The 15729-nt window shown below is 47.1% G+C and overlaps 2 long non-coding RNA genes across 2 annotated transcripts; one reads left to right on the top strand and one right to left on the bottom strand.

Annotated features, from left to right (window-relative positions):
- Positions 1 to 3030: 3030 nt before the first annotated feature.
- LOC142575127 (uncharacterized) lies at positions 3031 to 5544 on the bottom strand. The gene is made up of 2 exons (XR_012826582.1): positions 4091 to 5544; positions 3031 to 4014 (listed from the first exon to the last, which is right to left on the bottom strand). It is a non-coding gene; the product is annotated as an uncharacterized LOC142575127 (long non-coding RNA).
- Positions 5545 to 5829: 285 nt separating this feature from the next.
- LOC142575126 (uncharacterized) lies at positions 5830 to 9218 on the top strand. Its single transcript, XR_012826581.1, has 2 exons — positions 5830 to 6280; positions 9091 to 9218. It is a non-coding gene; the product is annotated as an uncharacterized LOC142575126 (long non-coding RNA).
- Positions 9219 to 15729: the final 6511 nt, after the last annotated feature.

Here is a 15729-nt window from a genome sequence, read left to right as displayed (position 1 = left end):
ACCGTTCCGTTGGTTTCGCTTTAACTGCTCATGCGATTTGGTATCTGGTGTGCCCCAGATCAAACACAATGGTATATGAATGATATTCATCCAGAACTTATATGTGTTGCTTGTCATATGGTAGAGGTTATCAGTTGGTGCTCAACTAAACATGAACACAACGAACTCTGCAGTACATTTGAGGGGACCCACTGTGCAAGAGCTGCCATCCACAAAGAGAAATGTAAGTTTGGCATCACAATAACATCCTACTTGGGGCACATGAACGAAAACAAGCTCAAAGCTGTCACAGACATGCCAAGACCATCCTCCAGAAATACTGCTGCTAATGGGCATGACCACCTATCTAGGTTTATTCGCTCCTAACATGCAAACACTACACCCATTGTCCAGCATGCTGTTTTCAAAGCATGGTTTGTCTGGAACCCACACAGGTTCCAGAATTCTCAAAATGGAAAGAAATACTTTCTTCAGATCCAGTGCTTGGCTGGTGCTCCTCAAAATGAGAGACCAGCTGCTAATCACAGCTGATGCTTTGTGCTGTGGTCTAGTTGCAGTGCTCAGCCAAAAGCAAGACGATGGGCAACATGTTACTAGATACGCCTCAAGATATTTTGCAGAGACAGAATGCCTGGCTATGCCCAGATATAGAAAGAAGTGCTTTCTTTCTTGCAAGCTCGAGATAAATTCTATAAATGGGGCAACAATCTGTTTCCCAATCTATAAAATGAGCACATGATTGATGCATTACGAGGCATAATGTACATCTTAGGCAAAGACTTTCCCGCAGCTGATACACTGTGAAGTTCTCATGTGAAGGAGAATAACAGGCACCACAAGGGCCTACCAAGATTGAAGGCTATGCATGCTGCCTCTCCCCACCTTCTTTACAACAATTGAAGAAAGAACAAGTGCTAGATTAATGCTGCTGCCAACTTTGCATTTTCACTCGAAAGAGCTGGACAAGGTGTTGCAAACTCTGAAAGAATTCTGGCTTTACAAGGACAATGTAGTCAAAGACATGTTGATATTTTGGCAATAAAACCATCGCGCCCAAGAAGCTACAGGAGCTTACCCACCCAGCACTTCTCACTTGAAGGCCACTTTGAAATCAAAAAATGCCTATCAAGATGACAAAGTGCTGCATCATAAATACATACAAACAGCAAATGTCTTCAAGTCATGTCGTACATGCTAGTACCACAGGGCTAAGAGAAGGGTGACACTCCTGCAATTGGGATTCCGAGAAAAGCTGTTACAGAAGTTCACTATGGACATATTTTCTATTGGAGGGGTGTGGTGGCTCATCGTCACAAAATACTAGTAAGGGTATCCTGAGCTAGTACTGGCTAGTTTGACAGGACCTGTGGTTGCGACTCAATGCCTCTTTGTTTTCACAAGGCGTGCAATAGTGTAGTGGTCGTGAACCGCAACAAACTGTAGCTTCCGAAAGGGCGCAGCTCGCTGTTTGCAGAATTCATAAGAATTCCAACAAATGGCGTGCAGTCCACGCTACCAACAGCGCAATGATCTCACAGAAGCCACCATAAACTTATCCAAGAACTCCCTTGAGACGTCAGGTGATGCCTACAAGACACACGATTATAGACTGAGCCTTCTGAAAAATAGCTCCTCGCTAGTGCAAATGCTTACGAGCCAAAGGCTTAGGACTACACTTCCAGCTACTGCAAACAGCTTCTTTCCACAACTCCCGGACCCGAGGAAAATGAAAGTGCATGAGCAAAAGTGCAAGCAGAAACAGAAAACTTACTCTGATGTTGGGCATGGCATACAAGATCTACCCAATTTGTATCCAGACATTAATGTCCGAGTAGTTGACCTGGAAAATGCAGGCACACTTCAGCAGCCAGGAGATAAGCCCAGGTGATAGTGGATAGACACGGACAAAAAGACCATTCATCTCAAACAGGACACAACGAGTGCCACTGCCTCTGGCTGCATAATCAAGGGTTCGATGAAAGTTCGGCTGGTCAGGCATGGAAACGAAAAAAAAAAAAAAAAAAACGTGATCTAAGAAATAATAGTCACACGACTATTATTTGCCGAGCATGCGCAGGAACATAGTCACAAGATTGACTGGGACAATGCCACTGTTGTTGCCAAAGAAAAGAACATGTCATCCTGGCGGCTGCTAGAATTGCTAATCGTTCAATTGACGCCAGCTACGATGAACCGGACACCAGGGACTATGCCTGCCATTTACACATGTTCATTACGTCACATGCTGGCTACATAAGTGACGACGATTTCCTGTCCTACTCAGTGAACAAGGAACCCGTGTGTAGTTCCAAAACGTCGGGTTATACATCAGACTTGGTCAGTGACCGCCCTTCATGCCTCTGGCTAGGGGAGACTAACACAAGCAGCCACACGACTGTACCGAAGAGGTTCCGTTTTGTAGAGATCCTGGGCATCAACACCATAGAAGTGGACAATGCATAACACCAGCTAAGCAGTAAGCAACATGACCCTTTTTATACAGGGAAGGATGTGCTACAAAGATGCTTGTACTACTGTAACGCTAATGTGCATGCTTGTAGAAAATGATCACAATAAAAAACTCACCTCTTGCCTTGTGCTCAATGTTGAGGCTACCATTCTGAATCACAATTACTTTATCCCACCTAGCTAACAGTTTGTCAAATCTCAACGAGGTTTTAATAAGACTCGTGTCTCAACTACCCGAAACGCCAGTCTGTGTAGTAGTGTTACACAGTGTTGGGTTCAAATCTGCCACAATCATGAATCCGAATGAACTTGCCCACATTTCAGTTATTCTGCAAAAGTATTTGGGATCACTTCGTTGCTTCTATATGCACTGCGGCAATCACAGCTGTGAAACACATTTAGGTCGTACTGAAGATGTCAAAGACCATGTAACATATGTGCTGAAAGGAGCAATGACAACTTACGACATTGACAGATGCCATTCAGATGAGTGTTGCTGTGTAAGTCGAAATTGCTGCTTTGACAATGGCTAAACTTGAGACAGAATACCATGAGGCAAAGTGAAAAGAGAACAAAGGTGCATTTTTCAGCTACATCACCTCATTGCTCCAATGCCCATGCATTTGATAATTCATTCATACAATGCGACGGCCTAGGCAAAGCCACGTTTGGATGAACCAATGTCTGCTTTTAAACATCACAAAATTCCACTTTTTCACGCACTAACGAACAATTGGCAGGTTTGAGGATTTACGAGTGTCAAGAAATAGTGAATCTGTCATTCATGTGTTTACACTTTGTCTCATTATCTTCGTATGATCAAGTGTATGCTTGAAAGCGCAGACACTACACTGCTGGCCTGCTAGCTAAACGCACTTTCAAGTGGCAGCTGGTGATAGAAATCTTCGAGCATTTGTCTATAAAAACGCTCGCGTAGATTTCGCGGTATGCTCATGCGCTTTCAGTGCAACGCACTGCGTGACACCTGCCTGTCAGACCGAGCAGGAGAGCGCCAAGGGACGAAACACCAAATTGTTCATTTGGCACTGTAAATACGTATGTCTCTATTATAGCGTGCCTGTATACACACTTCGACGACGGCAATGATGCCACCGCTTGCAAAGTCGGCCAATTTAAAGAATGTGTCACAGCGTTCGCTTTCCATGTGTACAATCTAACACGGCGAGTCTCTTTTTTCATGCGGAAGCAGCCTTCTGGATCTAAAAACATTGATATCGCGAGCGCAACAGAACAAACGGGCGGTAGTGCGCATGTGGTTAAAATCGTAGTCCGCAAAATATGGGCTATAAATAACGGCTCAAACACGTTACAGATGGGTGTCAATTTAAGGCGTGCAGTGCATTTAAAGCGTACTTTTAGCGAGAACTTCAGGCGGCGTGAAAAATGATGCCTAAGCATGCATAAATAACAAAAAAATTATGTACGTCCCAGATGAGTTGAAAGTGGTCGCGAACAGCTACCTTACCCGTCTATGTGAATGACAGGTGCAGCCTCTGAGCTTCTATACGATTCATATTCGGTATTCTATTGGGTACAAGAAAGAGTTATTACGAGGAAATATAAGGAACAGCTGGGGATAACCAAAAAAGCTGAGATGTACCATTGAAGCTCCCATGCTACGCTCACATCCAATTGACAGGAAGCCGCCATGGCACATTTTGACTACCGGAAATAGGTGGCGCTTAGAGCCTTAGAATTAGTTACATAAAGAAATGTTGAAACAGTTTTTCGTTTAAAATATTCTACGTGTTGCTTATTTTAATTGCCACTTTTCGTTTTCATCCCTTGTCTAGAGAATCGCCAACAAAAAGCACAATTTACAAACTGTTGGGAACCGAAACCGAAACCAGGGCGACGCACTCTTTGCGGGTACAGTTTTATTAACCTTGATCAATGCCTTGATGATAGTGCGCCGAAGCCAGCACATGCGTGCAAAGGCGATGGATGCTACGTTCATGAGAACAATATCTCGACATCGGTCAATGCTGCATAACATAAGCTTGCAGCTGTAGTTTTCACACATTTTTTACACATGGTATGCTTCGGTTCTTTTCGGATTTACTCTCCGACACATTTTAAACTGTGCCACTACGCACATGCCAACATTTCGTCACAATTTCTTTAAAGCGGCATTTAGTTCATCGAGTACACCGACAAAACATGCGTGGAAACGCTTTCGAGCACCTGTCTCAGCAATCCCGCCTCCCTCCGCTCCCGCCCCCCCCCCTTTTTTTTCCCTATACCGCCGCTAATTAATGCACGTATGAGTTAACCTCCACATACAAATCACTCGTGGCGTGTCCCTTCACTCCGAATTAAGTCTGTGCTGTAAACTTACGTACGTACGTGTACAGTGCTATACATCGCGGCTAGTAGCGTCGCAATCCCGTGTTTCTCTAGGTTTAACGCCCGTTCAATACCTACGTAGAATCCAACAATCGGTTTGCTCTGGCGCAGTTAGAAGACGATCGTCGTCGTGGTCTTTGCACACCACAAACGCGCCACGCACACACACACACACACAACTAGATTGCGCAAAACGCGCTGTTCCACGTTGCATCGCTTCGTTCGTGGTCGTGCTGTTTGCGCGAACGAACGCGTCATACACGCAACTCGATTGCTGTTTGCGCACGCTAAAACGCGATGTTCCATCTTCGTTCGTGGTCGTGCTATTTGCGCATACACATTCGTCACACGCGCAACTAAATTGCTCTTTGCACACACCAAGCGCGTCACACACACACAACTTCAATTGCCGTAAAACGCGCCGTTCCACCTTATATCGCTTCGTTCGTGGTCGTGCTGCTTGCGTGCACGCACAATGAACCGCCTACTCTGCTACTCCGGCGAGTTGACACAAACAATACTACCACTGATACATGCTGATACTACCACATACTATCTGCGCTATGGGTATATTTCTATGGGCCCCGCGCGAGCGAGCGCATGGGGACTAGGGCGTTTCAGGAGCTAGGTGCGTTTTTTACACGACACCTAGGGACCTACGCTCCCCTAGGGCGAAAAGTTACCTAGATATATAGTTCCCGTTGGTGCCGCGGGGGCGGCGCTGGAGTCGACCGGCTGCACAGGCGAGCGAATGTAAATGCGCTGCCCGGTGCAGTCAAAGGAAAACAAACCACAGAACACCTATACAAACTTAGAGAAGGCAAACTGTACCTTCCACAGTGCTACGGAAATAAGCGTAGCGGTGGCGTCGTGAACTAAAGTATGCGACCACAGGTGGCGCTGTACAACAGGAAACGGAAACGGGGTTTTGCACAGTATGGCCGTTGGCTTTACCAGGTGTTCTGTGGCTTTACTGAGTTTCTGGCTGCTGCGCCATAGAGAAAGAAATTCAACAAGAGGGGACACTCTTCAAAAACTGGCAACAGGAAACACGTCACGCCTAGTTTCAACAACAACCGTCAGTTGACGCGAGCATCAGAAAAAAAAGAATGTGAAATAAACTTCCAGACAACGTTTTATTTTTTTTATTCCTTCCCACTAAAAGTGAAAAAGTTTTGCGTGTAAATGAACTTATACTTTGCAACTTTTTGTTTCGTTGCCTAGCAACAAGCTAGCGGCACGCCAGACGCGCGTGCATACGTCATGCGCCAGACAAGCCGCAGGAGTGAGCGAGGCCGGTCGTACGTACGAAGCTCGCGTGCTCGCCGACCCGTCTGTTATGGATATATAGCCCATGTTTTTGGGCTCCCGGCCTTCTCTATGCTTTTCTTGCGTATCGTCTGCATTTCGACACGGCACCACTGCCCTACTGGACTACGGCAAGGTGAGAAATTGTGTTTGACAGTGTGCGGCGCATTTTAAGCACATTTAGGCTTAGTTCGAGTGGCGCAGTTAGCGAAAAACAGCTCCGCCGTCCTGGCGCAGTTAATTTGAGTTAATGCCTCTTCCTGGGAGATGTTTGCGGCGCTTTCTATGAGCGCCAACATTACTGTAACTTATTTCGGTAGTTTTGGAGCACGCTTGCCGCACCCGGCTTATTGACGCAGTAAGCGAAAACCGGCTCGGCCGTGTGACGCATTTGCGCGTGTACACCCGTGAGCAAAAGTATACGGACCACGGGAGCCCGTGCCAAACTGCATCGACGCGCCGTCTACCGACGCAGCGCCTGCTGCCGAGAGGGCCGCTAGAGCAGCGGTGCGCATGCGCGTCCCCTCATATCTGCTGGCCTGACATGTAGCTTTGCCTGACGTCGTTGTGGTGCTCGTAGACTAAACGTCCACTGGGCATCGTTGTCGCTGCTCCGTCGCATCTTGGCCATTGTTTTACGCAGCGGCTGCGGCTGGCACGCGCGTCCGCCGCGGTTCGCTTTCATTCTTTCTTTGGGGGAATTATCGCACGCCGCACTGCCTCCTCTGACGCCTTTAGATGACTCGCACAAAGTTGCCTTCTGCGGCTTTGTGTTATCTCGAACTGTTCCAATGCTTGCTGCCGCAGGTAGAAGCAAGGTTTTGCAATCGGTGTCCGCCGTCGCGTTAATAAGTAGAACTGAGCTGCAGGGGCTACTATGCTCCGCAAGCAGCAGGATGCTAAAAGGAGAAATTAGCGGCACCATACTGCCTTTATTTCTTCAAACCCTTCAACAAGGCTTGAACAAGAAATGCACGCGAGGGTGCAACTACAGACAGCAGCGACAACGCTGACACATGCGCGAGAATATAAAATCAGGTGCAGCTGTGCGGTGCACGCTGCCGTGAAGTTCCAATTACGCTTGCCTCCTTGCGAATCGGGTCGAGGTTACGGACCTGAATCACTGGTCGGGGTGACCATCGAAAGACTGCGGTCTTGAGGGCACTTAGGACGAGCCAATGTGTTGCGGTTATTTTGTCAATTTTCCATAGGCGGCGATGACGCCTCGAAGGTGCCGTGGTATCCGCTCGTAACGCGATGCCATGAGGAGATCCCGACCAGTGATTCAGGTCCGTAACCTCGACCCAATTCGCAAGGAAGCAACCGTAATTGGAACTTCACGGCAGCGTCCACCGCACAGCTGCACCTGATTTTATATTCTCGCGCATGTGTCAGCGTTGTCGCTGCTCTCTGTAGTGGCACCCTCGCGTGCATTTCTTGTTCAAGCCTTGTTGAAGGGTTTGAAGAAATAAAGGCAGTATGGTGCCGCTAATTCCTCCTTTTAGCATCCTGCTGCTTGCGGAGCATAGTAGCCCCTGCAGCTCAGTTCTACTTATTAACGCGACGGCGGATACCGATTGCAAAACCTTGCTTCTACCTGCGGCAGCAAGCATTGGAACAGTTCGAAATAACACAAAGCCGCAGAAGGCCACTTTGTGCGAGTCATCTAAAGGCGTGAGAGAAGGCAGTGCGGCGTGCGATAATTCCCCCGAAGAAAGAATGAAAGCGAAGCGCGGCGGACTCGCGTGCCAGCCCAGCCGCAGCCGCTGCGTAAAACAATGGCCCAGATGCGACGGAGCAGCGACAACGACGCCCAGTGGACGTTTAGTCTACGAGCACCACAGCGACGTCAGGCAAAGCTACATGTCAGGCCAACAGATATGATGGGACGCGCATGCGCACCGCTGCTCTAGCAGCCCTCTCGGCAGCAGGCGCTGCGTCGGTAGACGGCGCGTCGATGCAGTTTGGCACGCGCTCCCGTGGTCCGTATACTTTTGCTCACGGGTGTACATGCGTGTACTACGTCGTAGCGCCCAAGACAGACAAGTTTTCGCGCATTCTGTGGCCCCCAACATTATTGTAACTAACGTCGTTGTATTTGGGGTAATTTAGAAGCACGGTTGCCGCGCCCGGCTTATTGACTCAGTTAGCGAAAAGCAGCTCTGCTGTGTGCCGCAGTTTCGCGTGTACTGAATCTTACTGGTAGAAGTTCGTTACGCATTCTCTGACCCGAAAAAGTATTGCAATTTATTTGGTAACTCTTTAGGATATCTTGAGGCTTGCTCGCCGCGCCTGGGGTTGTGAAGGTGTTAGCAAAAAAGCAAGCCGGCCATAGTGAGTTGGTTTTGCGTGTACTGAATTTTAGTGGGACAAGTTTGTGACGCATTTTATAGCCCTGCAACAACATATACCTTATTTCGGTACTCACGCTTCTCGAAAACGCGACGAGCGATTGCCGAGAGTGATAACACGGGAGTGTTGCATGCGCCGGCAGGACGCGTAAAAGATAACGAGGAGGAGCTCAAGATTATGACATTTATGTATTCTGAGCGACTGAAAACAGGCTTTGCACCCACGAGTCTGACTTCAGTGCGATTAGAAGGCATTCTGCGAGCGTGTAACATGGTCTGGCTGAGCCTGTGTTGTAGCCACCTTTGTGTACTTGGCGTACCATCGTGTCGACTGAGGCCAAGTTGCTTTGGAAACGCGCAGTCACCCGTGTATTTGTGCACTTGAAGTGCAGGGAATAATGCCCGGGAAAGGAGGGCTGCTTGAAAATTTTGTAGCATTGTTTGGGAGGAGTCTTTGCTGCGAAATATACGTAAAAGTGAATTTATCTGTAATGCCGCTCATTCACCACTTACGCACGTTTCGCCTCTACACGCAGTAACTCCTGTTAGGTCAATATGCCAAAATGATACATGCTTGTAATTTACTTTCTTTCAGCTGATGGCATCCGGTGGAGCATCGTACGGCAACGACTGCTGCTTACCTGGTGCCACAACTTTGGATGAATGCAGAAGCCCGGAACGAGCATTTATATAGAGCAAAATAAATGTTTCATCATTTCAGAAGGCGTCTTTCGTTTTCTTTATGAAATTGCACCTGACAGATTCGGTGCAGTCTTGTAAAGGTCAATCGCAATCATTTCTACTTAATAATGAAACGATTCCACGCCAAGGCCACGCGAGGCTCAGCAGAAGCGAAAAGAAAGAAAAAATGAATGCCGCGCCGAGCAGCGGAGCCGGCGCGGCGTGTACCAAGTGGTGTTCAAAACGCGCGCGCCCAAAACCGAAACCGGAAGGAGTCAACAACAACCGCTTGGTGTGCTACAGTCAATTCGGCCGCTGGGCTCTATGGGAGTGTCCGCTCTTGTTGAAATTTCTTTCTCTATGGCTGCGCCTCGATTGTGCACCCGCCAGTTTAGTTGCTGTGTGGCAGACGTAGCGCCTACATACATATGTAGGCGCTACGTTTGCCACAGCAACCAAACTGGCGGTAGCACGATCGAGGCGCAGCAGAATACATGTAGCGCTGAGTCATATCGAGTTGAGGCACACTCTGAACTGACTTTTAAGGGCATCCCGAGCGGGTTTTCGTTTATTACGCCGCCGTTACCCCGAGTTGTGCCGCCGCGCTCCAGCTGTTGCATTTCGTGTAGGGCTACTGACAGAATGCGGTTTCCAGGTGGCACGATGGCCTCGACTGGAATAAACGCACACGACACCAAAGATTGAGTAAGCCTGAAAATATTTTATTTGCATTTTACAAGTACAACAAAGAGCACACGTCTACGCATCCACACAAACGCGGTTACATAGTCAAGAACATAGTCAAGAAATGGCTCATTAATAAGGGTAGCACAAGCGCACAAGAAAGAAGACCTAAGCTACAAAACGTACGGTCGGCTGCTAAGTATAATAATTTCCCTGTCACCGCGTGTCACTTTTGTACAGAATCTTTACAGCACTACCAGGCCGGGTCTATAGTTTGGCGGAAAGAACGCAACAGCTTACGGCCGTCAGCTGCCTCTTCCTTACGGGTGTCATAATTATCCTAATCTCCGCATCAACGTCGTGCAAGTCCGCAAACAGGCATCTGTGTCTGAACCATATGTGCCAGCTTAATACATGTGTAGTAAAATTATGATAACCACTGCGTCTTATCAAACGTATTGGTTTTGCAAATGCGCATTACAGCTGACGGAACGACATACTGTAAGTGAAGCACAAGAGAACAAGGACAAAAGGAGGCTATATACAACACTTGAAGAAGAAATGAAGAATTAGTAGGCGTACAGCAAACAAGCGATGACGGAGAACACACAATGATGCATCGGGTGTTCTGCGACATCGGTTTGCGTACATACGGTGTTATGGAGATAAACGGCATAAAAACGCACCTTCAAGCGTACTCCCTCAACCTCCGCCGCATTCATTATGATAATCAACGCCCAAAACAAAATGAGGCACTATTTTTTGCCAAGAGTAGACCTCTTTACAGCAAGTCTATGTAATGACTCGCAGACGAAACCAGCATGCTTTCGAAAATGTTTTACCGCCGTAGTATTCGAACGCCAACGGCCAGGAAACACATCGATACCAATAGGCTGTCGGTGCTTAATCAAGTACAAAAACCTTGACGCTATGACTAAAAAACAGCTTCAACAATCGAATTTAAAAAAAATCAACTGCCGATTTGTCTGAGGTAACAAAACATCCTTAGATACCTCGATTGTTTATGTCAATGGTTTGGGTAAAGTAAAAAATCCGGCATGTTTAGCGCCCCTAGCAGAGAAAGCACAAATTAAAGTATTTGACCAAATTACAGTAGCTACACTTGCGCGCTTACGCTGAAACGCGCCTCGATTGACTTTTCGCCCTCTGTGGCCATTTGTTGAACTTGAGAGTGTGCGGGGCCTGAACAAACCTCCGACTCCCGTTGCTAATGTTCGTAAGTAGATGGCGCAGCGGGCGTGCACTAGGTTATGAAGAGTAGGGCACTGTGGCACTACAATAGGTACAAGGTAGTACGAGGGATATTGAAGGGGGTAATTGTACCAGACTTTTGCCAATGCAGTTCTATGTATTAGAACAGAAACCCGGCAACAGTTGGAAATTAGGCAACGTGGTGTGGGTAGGCTCGCTCTGGGAGCACATGGCAAGACACCAAATCTTGGAGTGCAGGGGATCTGGGATGGTCTTCCTTCGGGGGCAGAGAGGCTAGTAGCAAGATAGCATTTGAGGAGCGATTGAGAAAAATGGGGGAAATTCGGTGGGCTAGGAAGGTTTTCAGTTACTTATACACGAGGAATGTTGACAGGAGGTGGAGGAAGCGAACTAGAAAATTGACAAGCAAATACTTGGGCAGTAGCGGGGGGGGGGGGGGGCAAGTAATGAATCATCTGTCAAGAAAAAGGTTGAGACAGAGAGGGGTATGTGGAGTACAGAGATGCAAACCAAATCGGCATTGGAGACATACAGGACGTTTAAGCAAGAAATAGCCAAAGAAAATATTTACGATAACTCTAAGGGAAGCTCATTGTTGTTTGAAGCCAGGACAGGTGTACTGCGGACTAAAACGTACCGAGCCAGATACCAGGAGATAGATTTGGTGTGCGAGGCGTGTGGAGAGGAGGAGGAAACGGCTGAACACCTGATACTTGCTTGTAAACAACTTAACCCTGCAGTTGAATCTAACGAGGAACTATTCAAAGCTTTGGGTTTTAAAGACAGTGAAAGTAGAATAGACTTTGAACAGGTAGAAATAACTAAACGGAGACTATCTGATTGGTGGATAATATCAACGCAAAAGTAAAGGAGTAAATACATAGGTATGCATGCATATAGAACCATTAAAGGCTAGGTGGCGCGCGCCGCCGCCGCCCGATTCAAAGGGTTGAGCCTCAATCATCCATCCATCCATCCAGGCCATAGAGTTTCTCACTATAACACCTAGAGGGTAATCTGGCGCCACCGTCTATGGGAATTTCTTAAGGGGGCACCATGCAAGGGTGGCTAACCGTGCCGTCATGGGAATGACGGTATATGTGTCTGCGAGGCTCGTGTTGGCTGGTGTTGTAAAAGGCTTCGTCTAAAACGTGGCTATGGCTACGCAAATAACGCGCTCTCAAAGTAAAATCTTCATAAAAGGCTTCCATTCACACATATTACATCTTTACTCACCCACAATGCATGACCAAGTGAAGAAAAGCAAGAACAGACGGCCAACTGTTTCAAAGCGAGCGCGAACCTTGTCGCCTGTCCTCCAACTTTAGCGGCACGCTGATACTTTTTACGTAACATATAGTCGTACACGCAATAGCAAGTTTTCATAGTTAAACAAAACATGTTTTCGCGTAATAATAAAGCTAAAATTGCTTTTTACGCGCTGTTTTAGTAGAAAATGAATCATTCTGACAGACTGAACGGTACTTGCCAGGCGCGTCTTCAAGGTGTCCTGTCTCTCCGAGAACGATGTCAATCCGAAGTCACAATATACCGGCATTCCCATGCATACCACAGCGCAGCAGCGCCAGATTTCCCTCTAGGTAATGTAGTGAGAAACTCTATGATCCAGGCATAGAGTTTCTCACTATAACACCTAGAGGGTAATCTGGCGCCACCGTCTATGGGAGTTTCTTAAGGGGGCACCGTGCCGTCATGGGAATGACGGGATATGTGTCTGCGAGGCTCGTGTTGGCTGGTGTTGTAAGAGGCTTCGTCTAAAACGTGGATATGGCTACGCAAATAACGCGCTCTCAAAGTAAAATCTTCATAAAATGTTTCCATTCACGCATATTACATCTTTACTCACAAACGATGCATGACCAAGCTAAGAAAAGCAAGAACAGACGACCGACTGTTTCAAAGCGAGCGCGAACCTTGTCGTCTGTCCTCCAACTTTAGCAGCCCGCTGATACTTTTTACGTAACATGTAGTCGTACACACAATAACAAGTTCTCATAGTCAAACAAAATATGTTTTCGCGTAATAATAAAGCTAAAACTGCTTTTCAGGTGCTGTTCTAGCAGAAAATGAATCATTGTGACAGACGGAACGGTACTTGCCAAGCGCGTCTTCAATGTGTCCTGTCTCTACGTGAACGATGCCAATCCGAATCCACAATATACCGGCATTCCCATGCATACCACAGCGCAGCAGCGCCAGATTTCCCTCTAGGTAATGTAGTGAGAAACTCTATGCCCAAGTGCTTCAAGGAGGCCAGTGGTGCCTAAATCGACCGCTGGGTAGACGTCTGCTTTTTTAGAATTACTGTATGTGCTACCGCAGGTAGCAGAGTTGCGCGTCTGTTTTATCACGCCGCCAGCGCCTCTATTGGCAGAACGTTATCACGTGGTAGCCAAGCAACCGTGCATTGCGGAGAAGCAGATGTTCGGGCCAATTTTTGTATTTCCCGACGCCGCCGCTGCAGCGAACTGGATTCACACAAGTTATCGCCAGTCAAATTCAAATCCGATCCGGCCGATCTTGCCGTTCGCTGTCACGTGCGTGCTAGCTGCGTAGCAACAACGCAACGTGCGCAGCGCATCTCACGTTTGTTTCGTCGGCCTGCCTCGTTACACCTTACTTGAGTAATTGTTTTTCTTCCTTTGTAAAACTATTGTGAAGGGTGTTCAGGTAAAGACACCTGAACAAACAAATTTTCAGTCAACTGCCTATAGACCTCAGACTCTGCCCAGGCGGCGCTGCGAAAAAACCCGTCACCAGCGCCCCCATCAGAGCCTTGGCGCTAACTGAGTAGTGCAAGGAGAGCTGTCCGCAAGCGAAGGTGCATAGGCCACAATGGACCCTTCTCTTTCGTTTGTGTTGAGGCACGGTTTCCTAAAAATCAATCACCTGGAAAGCTTCTTCCGTCCATCCACGCTTCGGAAACGAAGCTCAGCAGGGCGAAGTACGTGAACAATATAAAATAAAGTCTCAGGTGTTATTTCGGCGTGCTGCAACTCGCAAGTACACAGAGCATCAGGTTTGTCTATGGGCATATCAGCATAAAAATCTAAGCATTTCAAATTGGTTCATATTGAATATGTCCTGAGCACGTACAAGACTTAAGTATCTCCTATATTCTGATGTATTTTATAGTAATGTTTTGTCTTGCTATTACTTACAGAGAGTAAATCCTTTCATAGCCTTTTCCAGGGCAGCAAACAGAAAACGTTTTCCAAGGCAGCAAACAGCGTGCGATCATAACGAAAGTAAGCTTCCTACAGTGCCTACGCGCTGCATCTTTCTTTCTCGCAGGAGCTACAGCATCACTCAGTACCTTAATTTGAACTTTTCGCAGACGCTTCGAGCAACAAGCGCGCACAAATAAATGTAAATAAACGCGATTTTTTTTTACACACGTGCGTTACTTCGCAATTACTCATCCAGTGCTGCTACAGCAACTTTATTGCTCACATTTTAAAAATGCAGTCGAGCAGGCTCAGCACATTGCGAAGCGTGCTTGTTGTATCGGCGCAGAACATACAAAATACCGAAAGTAGAAATGAGCTCGCGATAGAACGAAGCTCTAGAACAGGATTTTGAATTCATAAATGAACCAAGATGTTTGGTTAAGCTGACCTGCCAAATCTCTCCATTCCACTTGTTGAGTCAAGCGGAGGCGGACGTCTCTTAAAAGGTGAAGCTATCGATAGCACATGCTTAAGCAGGATGGTTCGCAACGTTGTTTTTTTCTGTTACCAGCCTAGTGGCGGCTGCAGATTCTTTCTTGAGTTTTCGCTTGAGTTACCACACAACGCAATTACAGAAGAACAAAATTGTCGCACTTTCTCGTGCGAGCCGCTGTGTTGTGGGGAATGCAATTAATCCGATATCCCAACAGGTTGAACGGCCCGTATCCAGCGCTCTCGCCTTTCCCCTTTATACGATCGCGATGGAAATCGGTAAAACTGAACGTTGTTATTCCGTCCTTCACGTTCATGGCAATTTACAACACAACAGTAGCGTCGATTTCGGCGTTTCTTAGTAGCGCGAGGAGCTATCCCGGTTGCCGTCGTTTCCGCCATCAGTCTGAAGAGTGAGCCAGTAAGCGCTTTATGGCAGTTCGGCGGCGCGTCCGACTAGCGTAGAAATTCATAGCTCTCTGTCTGGGTGTTAAATGCGCAAAACACTCGCAATATGGACCAAAATCTAGTCAAATCGTTGTTTCGCAGTCGCTAGCTGCATAGGTAACTTAGCAAGGGAGTCGGGCTTCGCACTACTCAATTACTGCCTCTTCGCACCGGCAGGTGGCGCTACGCGTCTTGCAAAACTCCAGAGTCTGACGTCCATTGCGTCAAGTGTGTATGAGATGAAATTGCTTGACTAACAGCTACGTGCTTTTTTGGGCTGTGCTAAAAAATTCACAGATTGAATATTAAAAGCTACTGCAAGTCCGGATGTTTTTTTTTAAATAATGGAAGCACGTAGAGTTATACAGGAGATTTAGCTGGAATTACCAGTTTTCTGCATGTGATGCACCACATGCTTTCACCGAAGTGTCGTAAAAAAGCCAGCTCACATTTTCATGATTATACACTGCTTGGGTTAATTGTTTCTGAATATAAAAGAGGTTACT

Source organism: Dermacentor variabilis, chromosome 3, assembly GCF_050947875.1.
Source record: "Dermacentor variabilis isolate Ectoservices chromosome 3, ASM5094787v1, whole genome shotgun sequence".
NCBI classification, from domain to species: domain Eukaryota; kingdom Metazoa; phylum Arthropoda; class Arachnida; order Ixodida; family Ixodidae; genus Dermacentor; species Dermacentor variabilis.
This window is presented reverse-complemented; position numbering and strand designations above follow the sequence as displayed.